This window comes from the organism of the source record quoted next, unplaced genomic scaffold, assembly GCF_019419815.1.
Source record: "Pyrus x bretschneideri cultivar Hongxiangsu unplaced genomic scaffold, Pyrus_bretschneideri_v1 Contig23, whole genome shotgun sequence".
Classification (NCBI taxonomy): domain Eukaryota; kingdom Viridiplantae; phylum Streptophyta; class Magnoliopsida; order Rosales; family Rosaceae; genus Pyrus; species Pyrus x bretschneideri.
The window spans coordinates 4,474,365-4,483,058 of NW_025999535.1; the positions used below are offsets into that span (position 1 = coordinate 4,474,365).

An 8,694-nucleotide genomic window follows, 5' to 3' on the forward strand; every position below is an offset into this window, starting at 1 on the left:
TCTTTGAACGGCATAGACTCGACGAAGCTCTTCGGCGGAGTAGGAAAAGGTTGAATCGAATCGAGTCAAGAAAGGCAATTGAGTTGATTGACAAATGGCAATACCTATTCGTAAAAAACATATGTATGCAACGGTATTTTAGAACTTTTGCATGAACTTTTGGTTAAATTGATAAGAATTACTAAAAACAGGCTAAAAACCATTTCGTGGTACAAAATATTGTTTGTTTAGTGTGGTTAAGGTTAGGTTTTATGCCGGAGTGGCTGAATTTTCCAAATAATAAAGTTTACTTCCTACCGTCGAGTTTTCGAAAAAAATAAAAATATGACATAAAATAGTGGTGGTGTTATTTGTATACTTTGTTTTTATCTTTCACACATCCTAATTAATTTTTTCCATTGATCTTTTCATATTCGTTCAATCCGACTGCCGAAAATAAAAATCTTGTGTGAAAAGTAAAAAAAGTGTTTGAATAGTACCCCTCTTGTACTTAATGTTAATTATGCATAAAGGCAGTAGAAACATTTGAAAATGACCAATGACATTTCAGCAAAAGAAAACTTGCACTAGAAACTTTTGAAAATGACCAATGACATTGGAGCAAGACTAGTGCTCATTTTCAAGTAAAAGTATTTTGATTTGAATTGGTAAACAAAGGGGCTGCTGAAAAAAAAAATTAAACTAGACAATTTCTGCTGTATTTAAAGATGATAACAGTTTAATCTGTACAAGCATTCATATTATTAAAAATTATTGGATGGTTGTTTATTTGAAGTAGGGTTGGAAGTAGGGTTCCTAAGAGTTGGAAGCATCATGGAGTATCATGGAAGAATAGAATAATGGAAAGCTAGCTAATGCATTATTCAAACTTTCGGCTAAAACTTAAGTGATGCTTTAGTGCATCTTAGTTTAATATCTACTTTAGGCATAATGCAAGCCTTGATGATGTTTAGTTAGGTAGAGTGGAGACCTCATCATCATTGTAAGAATTAATTAGTGGTTTAAGTTAGGTGGAGATGTCATGGAGGGGTTAACTCTCCATTGTTTCCGTAGCTTTCCTCTTAGTTTTCTATAGGTTCCTCTATATATGTTTTGTTGTTCTTGTAACTAGAGACGAATGAATGAATGAGATACAATTCATTCCTTGAAAATCAACATGGTATCAGAGCAGGAAAAATAACCTGCTTCTGCTTCATCCGAACGTGATCAATCCTCAAGATGGCTGAAGACAATCCTCTTAGGTCAGATGCTGAAAGTTCACCGGTTCTTTCTTCCGGAAATATGTCTGAGGTGGATGTCAATCCAAATCAAAGGTTAAGCTCAGTCTTGTTAAATGAGTTTAATTACTTACCTTGGTCGAGAGCAGTGAGCCTTGCTCTAGGTGGAAGGTCCAAGCTAGGGTTCATAAATGGAAGCATCGAAGTTCCTGATGCTTCCTCACCAACATATGAAAACTGGCTTTGCAAGGATCAGCTAGTTATGTCATGGCTCCTAAATTCCATGGAGCGTAAACTAGCTGAAATATTCAGTTATTCTGAATCATCATTCGAGCTATGGGAGACAGTCAAGGAGATGTATGGCAGTCAAAACAATGCTGCACGTGTGTTTCAACTAAAGAAGGACATTTCCAACCTGCAACAAGAAGGAAAGCCATTTGTTCAACTTCTTGGCAGCATGAAGAGCATGTGGAATGAGTTGGAAATGTATCGGCCTCATACAACTGAAGCGTCCGTGCTACTGAAAAGGGCAGAAGAAGACAAGATATTCCAACTCTTGTCAAGCCTCGATTCAGGATATGAAGACCTACGAAGCCACATACTCATGAACCCCGAACTACCTTCCTTCACCAGTGTATGTGCAACAATCCAATGTGAAGAAGTACGAAGGAAAGTCATGAACATTGGCACAAAGACCAATGTAACTGAAGCAAGGTCTTACCTAACCAACGAAAGAAAATACAAAGTGAAGAATCCACACTTGAAGTGCCAACATTGCAACTATACTGGCCATGTTAAGGAGACATGCTGGATTTTACATCCAGAATTAAAGCCAGAGTTCATGAAGGATAACAAGGGCTCATAAAGACTGAACCGTGCACCACACAGAGCCAACAATGCATCTACCTCAACCTCACATGGGTCTGACGCACTCAAGAGCTTCACAGCGAATCCGGCTGCACTCATAAATGAGTTTGCAGCATATCTTCAAAGCAAGAAAGAAGAGGTTAAGAGTGATCAAACGGTCGTTTTTGAAGATGGAAACTCAACAGCTTTGCTAGGCAAGTTCGCTGGTTTTCTGATAGACACACAACACATGTCCCGAGATGACATGCAAGGTATCATGACTGCTTTCAAAATTGCTCTTAATGTAAATATGTTGCATGATTTTTGGATTGTTGATTCGGGTGCCACAGATCATATAACCAATCATGTTTCTAAGTTTCAAAAGTTTGAAAAATTTTCGCAACCTTCTCAAGTCTCAACTGCCAATGGTGAGAGTTCCAAGGTTTTAGGCAAGGGAAATATCCACTTAATGTCGGACAAAATTGAGTCAGTAGCCTTATATGTTCCTTCTTTTCCATTTCAACTTCTATCTGTGGGAAAAATCACCAATACCTTGAATTGTTTAGCCATCTTCTCTCCTCACAATGTCATTTTTCAGGATTGTCTCACCAAGAAGATGATTGGTGAAGGGTTTTATCTAGATGGTCTCTATTACATATCAAAGAGCAGTCCCAGGGGATTTCAAGCCAAGTCAAATCCATCCCAAGATAGTCAATTGTGGCATCAACGTCTAGCTCATCCTTCTCAACCTGTTTTGTCATCTTTGTTTCCAAATTTAGGGAATGATTTAATTTCGTGTGAAACCTGTCATTTGTCTAAGGACACTAGATTGCCTTTTAACCCATCCTTATCTAGGACTAGTAAAGTTTTCGAACTAGTTCACTTAGATGTATGGGGACCAACGTTTGAATCTTTTGATGGTTATAAGTATTATGTGATCTTTGTTGATGATTTCTCTAGAGCCACTTGGTTGTACCTTTTAAAGTCTAAGAGTGAAGTGATGGAAGTATTTAAGGATTTTCACAACCTTGTTAAGAACCATTTTTCTTCTCAAATTCAAACTTTAAGATCTGACAATGGCACCGAATACACGTCCCATCTCATGTCACAATATTTGAGCAATCATGGTATCATGCATCAAACAAGCTGTGTTGGCACACCTCAACAAAATGGTGTAGCCAAAAGGAAAAATCGTGACATACTGGAAAAAACAAGAGCATTAATGTTACACATGAATGTACCAAAGAGATTTTGGTCCCAAGGAGCCATGGCGGCTGTGTACATCATCAATAGACTTCCTAGCCGAGTCTTGGGGTTTAAATCTCCCCTTGAAGTCATGAAAGGAAGAAAAATTGACCTCTCACATCTTAGAACCTTTGGTTGTGTCTGTTTTGTTCATGTTCAGTCACACCATCGAGATAAATTGGACCCTAGAGCTCTCAAATGCATTTTTCTTGGTTATTCATCAACACAAAAAGGATATAAGTGCTATGATCCCCAACTGAGAAAAATCATTGTATCCAAAGATGTTCGATTCCATGAAGCTAACCCTTTTTTCAGCAAGTCACTTGAAGCCACAGGTCAGGGGGAGTGTATCTTTGATCTGCTTCCTCTACCTAGAATCAGCACTCCAGATGAAATCAGCACTCCAGATGTTTTAAACGAAAGAGGTTCTAACCATGACAACAATGATGAATCTCCTACACCACTCACTGAAGTCAACAATGAAGGCACTCATCCTGATGGTTCTGTGGATGATGATAACAGCGGCAACCAAGAAAATCTTCAAAGTGTGGCTGATAATTTAAACGAGGATGAGACAACTCTCCCAGTACCTCAACGCAACCCTCGGCGTGATAGACAACCTCCCACAAGACTTCAAGATTTTGTCACATATAAACCGAGGTATCCAATCTCCAATTGCGTGTCGTATCAAAAGGTGACTCCATCTCATGCTGCTTTTCTTAATACCATTTCAAGTCACAGTGAGCCTCAAAACTTTCATGAGGCTAATAACCAAGTTGTGTGGAAAGAAGCAATGCGAGATGAACTCAAAGCACTGGACCAACATAACACCTGGAGCATCACCAAACTTCCAAAAGGAAAAAGGGCAGTGGGCTGCAAATGGATCTATAAGATCAAGTTTAATTCTGATGGTTCAATTGAAAGATATAAAGCCAGGCTGGTGGCTCGAGGATTCACTCAAACATTTGAGGTAGATTACAAAGAAACATTTGCTCCTGTTGCAAAAATGAACTCAGTTAGGGTCCTATTGTCTGTTGCCGTCAATAAGGGTTGGTCCATGTACCAAATGGACGTAAAGAACACCTTTCTACATGGTGATCTTGAAGAAGAGGTCTATATGAGATTGCCACCAGGACACCCTCAAAGCCAGGAGCCTGATTTGGTGTGTAAATTGCATAAGTCGATTTATGGATTGAAGCAATCGCCTCGTGCTTGATATGCAAAACTAAGTTCAGTTCTTCATAGTGTTGGTTTCAAAAGGAGTAATGCAGATTCATCATTATTTGTTCGCACGGGAGCTGCAAGCAAATTAGTTGTGTTGATATACGTGGATGACTTAATAATTACAGGTGATAATGCTGCAGAGATCTCCACACTCAAAAAGTCACTTCAACAAAGATTTGCGATTAAAGATCTTGGGGTGCTGAAGTATTTTCTTGGAATCGAAATGGCATCTTCTCACAATGGACTATTTCTTAATCAACGAAAATACGTCATGGACCTACTCAAGGATGCTAATATGAGCGATGCTAAGCCTGCACTTACTCCTCTCGATAGCAAGCTCAAACTTGACTTGGGAGGCACACCACTCTCGGATATCAGCTCCTATCAGAGGCTTGTCGGTAAGCTGATTTACCTAACGATCACCAGACCTGACATCTCATATTCAGTGAGTATAGCCAGTCAATTCATGCATTCCCCCACCATCGAGCATTTGAACCTTGTAAAAAGGATCTTACGTTACTTAAAAGGGTCCGTTGGTCGTGGCATCCTCATGACGAAGAATGACAACACTCAAATCATGGGGTACTGCGATGCAGATTGGGCAGGAAATGTCATCGATCGCAAGTCCACCACTGGTTACTGTACCTTTGTCGGTGGAAATTTGGTCACATGGAAGAGCAAAAAACAAACTGTCATCGCAAGATCAAGTGCCGAAGCTGAATATCGTGCAATGGCCTCAACCGCGTGTGAGCTGATATGGCTAAAAGGACTTCTATGTGACTTAGGTGTGTTCACGACTCAACCAATGACCTTATTTTGTGACAACCAGGCTGCTATGCACATAGCATCAAATCCAGTCTTTCACGAGAGGACGAAGCACATTGAAGTCGACTGTCACTATGTTCGTGAACAAGTACAGTCGCAGGTGATTCAGACACATTATGTAAAAAGCTCCGATCAGCTGGCCGATATATTCACCAAACCTCTGGCCTCTCATCAGTTTCAAAGACTCCTCTCCAAGCTTAGATCCATCAACCTTCTGGATCCAGCTTGAGGGGGAGTATTGGATGGTTGTTTATTTGAAGTAGGGTTGGAAGTAGGGTTCCTAAGAGTTGGAAGCATCATGGAGTATCATGGAAGAATAGAATAATGGAAAGCTAGCTAATGCATTATTCAAACTTTCGGCTAAAACTTAAGTGATGCTTTAGTGCATCTTAGTTTAATATCTACTTTAGGCATAATGCAAGCCTTGATGATGTTTAGTTAGGTAGAGTGGAGACCTCATCATCATTGTAAGAATTAATTAGTGGTTTAAGTTAGGTGGAGGTGTCATGGAGGGGTCTTAACTCTCCATTGTTTCCGTAGCTTTCCTCTTAGTTTTCTATAGGTTCCTCTATATATGTTTTGTTGTTCTTGTAACTAGAGACGAATGAATGAATGAGATACAATTCATTCCTTCAGCAAAAGAAAACTTGCACTAGAAACTTTTGAAAATGACCAATGACATTGGAGCAAGACTAGTGCTCATTTTCAAGTAAAAGTATTTTGATTTGAATTGGTAAACAAAGGGGCTGCTGAAAAAAAAAAATTAAACTAGACAATTTCTGCTGTATTTAAAGATGATAACAGTTTAATCTGTACAAGCATTCATATTATTAAAAATGGTGGTTGTCCTTCTTCTCAAACTTATCTTGTTTCAGCTACTCCCTTGTGCAGCTCCATTATCCTTCAACTTCCCCTCCTTTACAAGTGACAACAACTTATCTAGAGAGGGAAATGCTTATGTCGACGGCGAGTTCCTCCGCCTGACCCAAAGCGCTGCCGACATGCCACATGACAAAAGCGTCGGCCGAGCAACCTACTCTCAACCCGTCCTCCTCCGCGAAAACGCCACTGGAAAGCTCGCTGATTTCACCACAAACTTCACATTTTCCATCAACTCCCAAGGCAAAACGCCCTACGCCGACGGACTCGCCTTCTTTTTGGCATCAAACTGGTCCTCTTTCGACAGACCACTGCCCGGAGGTGTCGCTCTAGGCCTTCCCTTCACATTTAATGAGTCGACGCAGTACCCTTTTGTGGCAGTGGAGTTTGATATCTACAAGAGTATAGGAGATCCCGACAGCGATCACGTTGGTATTGACATCAACTCTATCCAGTCTAAAATTACAAAGCTGTGGAATGGATCCATTTCAAATGGAGGGACCAATACTGCTCAGATTGGCTACGATTCTGGATCGAAAAATCGTAGTGTTGTTTACACTAGTTTTGAGAATGATGTCCAAGTGTGGAGGAATATAAGTTCCATTGTTGATCTGACTGAGTACTTGCAGGGTAATATTGTCGTTGGGTTCTCTGCCGCAACGGGGAAGAGTTCAGCACTACATAGAATCAACACATGGAGTTTTAATTCAACCGAACTGCGCGATGAGAATGCGATCAACAACCCGCCGTCAGTGGTTCCTGTGCCGGAGCCAAACCCCATTGTTGAGTCCGACCCAGGAAACGGGGTCAATGTCGGACTTCTTGTTGGGTTGGTTGTTGGTGGGTGTGTGGTTTTGGTTGGTGGGTTGATTTTGGTTTGGGGAATTTGTTGGAGGAAGGGCGATGACGACAATCATATGGAGAACGACTCGATCGATGAGGAATTTGAGAAAGGGACGGGTCCGAAGAAGTTTTCGTACAAGACATTAGCTCAATCCACGGGTAATTTCAACGAGGGAGAGAAGCTTGGAGAGGGAGGATTTGGTGGGGCTTTTAGAGGGTTCATAAAAGACTTGAACTCGTTTGTTGCTGTTGAGAGGGTATCAAGTCGGTCCAAAACAGGGGATGAAGGAGTACGCGGCGGAGGTAAGGATCATCAGTCGACTCAGGCATCGGAATCTAGTGCAACTCATTGGTTGGTGCCACGAAAAAGGAGAGCTCCTACTTGTTTACGAATTCATGTCCAATGGAAGTTTAGATTCCCATTTGTTCAAACCGAAAACCTTGTTACCTTGGGAGGCAAGGTACAGAATTGCTCAAGGCTTGGCATCCGGTTTGTTGTATCTACACGAAGAATGGGAGCAATGCGTGCTGCATAGGGATATCAAATCCAGCAATATCATGTTGGACTCAAATTTCAACGCGAAACTTGGGGAGAACCGGGGGCTACATGGCTATGGAATATATTGCCACAGGAAAGGCTAGCAAGGAATCAGACGTCTACAGCTTTGGAGTTGTTGCTTTGGAAATAGCCTGCGGAAGAAAACCCATCGATCTGAATTTACAAAGTAGTCAAACTGAAATAGTGGAGTGGGTGTGGAAGCTTTACGGAGAAGGGAAAGTTACTCAAGCAGCCGATCCAAAACTCTCTGGATATTTTGATGAGGAACAAATGGAGCGCCTGATGGTTGTTGGGCTGTGGTGTGCTCACCCGGATTTTAAATTCAGACCTTCAATTCAACAAGCGATTCAAGTGCTTAATTTCGAAGTTCCATTGCCTATTCTTCCGCCAAAAATGCCGGTAACAAGCTACTTATCTCTTCCGGCATCATTTTCAATCTCATCCTGTGATAATACTGATATGGAAAGAGGTCAGACAGAGTCTTCGGGTCGTGGTCACAACACAAACTCCTCACAATTCACCTCATCTTCTGCATCCAACCCTTCTTCATCGGCCACACTTTTGCACACAAGATAAATTTAAGAGTTCTTTAGATATAGACCCTTACAACTCTTATTTACTAGACAAAATTTTGTTACCAACTTTGTTATACCAGAATACTAAATTTTGTTTGATTTACGAGTTTACAAATTTTTGTGTAATTTAGTGAATATCTTGAAGTAAATATGGTCGACGACATTGTTGTTACTTTAATGATAATAACTTACCATTGATAGATGTTTTTACCACGCACGCAAACGGGTTAAAAACTTCTATATTACTTGTAAGAATGACAAAGTTGTTGTAATATAAACAGTTCTCGCAAGGTCGTTCTCCACAGAGATCATTAAATAATTCAAAACAAGCCAAATTCCAATTAATTATTGTAAAGCAGAAAGTTGAGATGATTGGTTTTATAACCTACTTAAATTAAAACGAATTTAATTAATAAAAATAAACTAATCTGCAATATTAAAGATAAAGGGGAACGAAAACTGTTTTGGAAAAATCAAATTA

The 8,694-nt window shown here is 40.3% G+C and overlaps 1 pseudogene; it reads left to right on the forward strand.

Annotated features, from left to right (window-relative positions):
- The first annotated feature begins 6,151 nt into the window (after positions 1–6,151).
- Positions 6,152–8,289, forward strand: LOC125478090 (annotated as a pseudogene).
- The last annotated feature ends 405 nt before the right edge of the window (positions 8,290–8,694 follow it).